Below are 3,882 nucleotides of genomic sequence, written 5' to 3' on the forward strand. Positions count from 1 at the left end.
CGTCATGCACTCTTGTATCATCACATAATTGTAGAATCATGTAGTAAAAAGATAAATAATAGATGTTATCCTTTTGTATTTAGAGATAATAATCACGTGTACCTCTTTTCCTTTATAGTTTACTTGTTGTCCCACGTATATCTACTTATTTATATGTTTATTCTTCTGCTCACTTTTTATGTATTTGCCGAATTTAATAATTTGGCAACTTTGTAGCGTTGTGTGGTAGCATCCCAGGGTTATGTGGTACCTGGGGCGATGGCGTACCATAGTTGTAGTAGTGAACCATATAACTATCTAAAAAAACTATAAAAACTATAACATTGCAAGAATCATGAACCAAAGAGATGCTAAAAACAGAGCCAGCCTTGTCCAAACAAAAGGCGTAATTTGTTTTCAGGCCGAAAATGATGTTGCCCAGGTCTAGACCCAAAAATCTCACTAGTAAATCAAATTTAGGCCCACGGCGATTCAGCAGGCTAGGCACTCGGGCTGTGGTCTCACTACTTGTGAATTTTACATTATATAAAAATAAATTTATTTTAGTGTTCGTGGTTGTGCCCAAAATATGCTGGCCAATAACTTGCTGCCCTTTGTTACAAATATATATATATATATATATATATATATATATATATATATATATATATATATATATATATATATATTCACTGCACAAAAGATGTATCAATAGATTCTTACTGAATAAAATACATAGCCAGTCCTAAAACTTGTAACGTTTGTGTTACTTGGTCTCCAAACTCTCAAATTACCTATTTCGGTCCTCAATCTCTAATCGTTGAGCTAGTCAAAATGGGCCTAGACATATACCCATATACCAATGTGGCATGCTTACATATGGGACCTACATGTCTGCTCTATTTCTCTCCTCTCTTCCACTTAGCTCCCCTCTCTCTCCTCTCTCTTCCCCGAGACAGTGGCGGTGGCAATTGAGCTACCCCAGTCCCTCATGCCTGCCTTAGCCCTTGCCCATGCCGCCCCATTCCCTCATGGCTACCCAAGCCCCTGACCGTACCACCCTAGTCCCACATGACTGCCTGTGCCCCTTCTTACCCTGCCCAACCCCTCACGGCACTATGTAAAAAAGCCACATATACACCATGTCACCTACAGACGCCAGCACAAATGTGTGTCTGTAGTACAAGTTTACAAATGCACGTTGGGAACATGGGTCTGTACTAAAGTCGGTGGGCTAAAAACGCGTCGTGAGACGAGGGCGTGGTTCATGGACCCGAAAAAACATTTAATCCGGCGGACTTGAGCACCCACCTCGCATCGCATCCACCCCCTCACATCTAAACTTCGCGTCCGCCCCCCTCCTCGTGTCTGCTTTAAGCCTCCTCTCACTCTCTGTCTTCCTCTCTCTCTGTCTTCCATGGGATTAGGGTTCCTCGTCGGCGCGGCCACTGGACTCTCCTCTGTCGGTGCGGCCACCGACCATTCCTCTCTTGGTCTGCCTCCACCCCCTCTCCTTTCCTCTCTGTCAAATCTAGATGTTGTCGCCCTAGACCGCCAGGGATCCCAAGGAGGACAACTTCGGCGTCAGTGGTGGCGGCGCGGTAGATCCGCTGCCTCCCTGACATCCGTGCTGGCGTCCCCATGGACCTCCTCGACACCCACGCCACCGCCCCATGGTCCTCCCTGATGCCACCGCCCCAACCCCCAAGGGCTTCTGGACGCCTACGCTGCCACCGCTGCAAGGTCTCTCATGCACTCGTGCAGTCATGCTACTGCCATCGGGAGGTGCGCTCTCTCTTTTACCCTCTTAGATCTACTCCCTTCAGTGGATTAAGGGATTGGTGGGACTGGGGTTAGGTACTAGGGACTGTAGTAAGGGATTTGGTGCATTTGACTCTTCAAGGACTAGAGTATTATGCTGGTGCGTGCTTGACATGGATTAATTACTCACTTTTTTGTCAGAGCCGCTGCATCCTATCTTCATAGTTATATGTTCCATTTTTTGATTTGGTCTTTTGCATGAATTCAATCTATAGTTATATGTGCCAGAGAAAACTCAAAATTGTGGTTCAGAAACAAGCTAGTCAGTAGTTAGTTGGTATGTTGACACCTTATAAAAAATATTGGCATTGTAGTTATGTTCAATTCTATGAATTTAAGTAAGCTTGTGAATTCAAGTAGAATTTACAGATTTTATGGGTTCAGTGTAATGTAAACCTGTAGGCTATAGTTGCTTGTGTCACATTCTCAGTCAGATACATGCTCACAGATGTTGAACTTGATGGAGTCCTTGCCATATTTATTTAAGATTGATGAACCAATATCCATTGACCATGACATCAATGTTCCCTAGAGTAAATGCATCAAAAGTAGGAAGGAGTGGAGAACTTTCAATAGTTCTATTTGTTTCTTATAGTATACTGAAAGTGATCTCGTCTCTCTGGTGCTTTTTCTTTCGATTGTCCACAACCTACATTCATTTAACAAGGCACTTTTCTTGAGAATAATAATAGAGTTCAAGTTTCTCTTTGTCTGTGCAGGACAATGATTTGCTGCATGATACCTTTGACATAAAAATTGATCATCATACTGAACATGTCAACTACTGAAAAGGTACGCTTTTCACAGCTTGGATGGCCTTGCCTTCTGCTTATCATTTGTCGAATATAACATGTCAAGCACTTGTGTATCCTGACATAATACTCCTAGGCATGTTGTATATCTAGGTTCTTCTTAATTTGTCGAATATAACATGTCATCTCTGCATAGTACAGGCTGTAGAGATTCTTTTTTCCCTACCTAGGAAAGGAAAATAAAATGGCTGCTATCATCCACGTTGCTTACTAGTTTGGAGCTCTGCTCTTCTAGAGCATTTTAGGAAGAGCAAAAGGACTAGTTTGGAGCTCTGCTTGTAGTGTGGGCTGCTCCAACTTGCTGACTTGGCTGCTTACTAATTAGTGTCTTCTGGTTGTGAAAGAAACTGGCTAAGGCTTAATTGCAGCCTCTCCATACAAGATCTGTAAAATACCTGCAAGTTCAGTTATGCATCTTTGTTCCTGGTTCATATTTTCAGTTATCCTTTATGTGGACCATAGCCTCTACATAGCTGCCTACTTTTACTATGCTATTTAGGTCTCATCTGAAGAACTTGGAAGCCAAATCAAGATTTGATGATGCTTTAGAAGAAAGGAAGACCTTGCCTTAGTGGATTCTTACACTAAGGTAACTAAGAGAATGATTTTTCCACATGGAAAGAGCACAAAAAATTGAACTGCAATGCCTTAGTATGTTACTGCTGCTACGGAATCTTCAAAGTTTAACTGCGATGCCTTAGTAGTAACTTATATCCAAAGTTTGATAGTATTTGTAGCAGTAGTAACTTGCAAAATCTTCAAAAATTGAACTGCGATGCCTTAGGACAGTGCTATTTGGGTTGATGATGGTGCCATGGGAATAATTAGCTGCAAATAACATCAGCTTTCTGTTACTTGGAGATTAATACTGAATTTTTTTGGGCAGCAACCTCCTTAGAACTTTCTAAAATATTTGTTGTTGCTAACATACTAAACACTCATTTTGGAATAACCTGAACTAATAAATAAATAAGTAATCCTATTGAAAGTAGGCCAATAAAGTAGATAAGACCTAGCTTCTATATATGTGGTGTGGTACTGTTTTTGTTGGGTTCAGAGTTTGTGCAACATGGAAGCTTTACACCTGATTCCTGAGAAAATTGATTTTATAGCACATGTAATTTATGGTAGTGTCATCTAAGTGCATTAGCTGATTCTTTCATTTTTTTTTTCTATATTCTTTCAGATTGGTGGACTACCTGGCTGTATACCTCTAAGTGCATCCAAGTTCTTCACTCCTGTGAGTATCTTGGTCTAGTGATAGCTCCAG

Source organism: Miscanthus floridulus, chromosome 9 (assembly GCF_019320115.1).
Source record: "Miscanthus floridulus cultivar M001 chromosome 9, ASM1932011v1, whole genome shotgun sequence".
Taxonomy (NCBI): Eukaryota; Viridiplantae; Streptophyta; class Magnoliopsida; order Poales; family Poaceae; genus Miscanthus; species Miscanthus floridulus.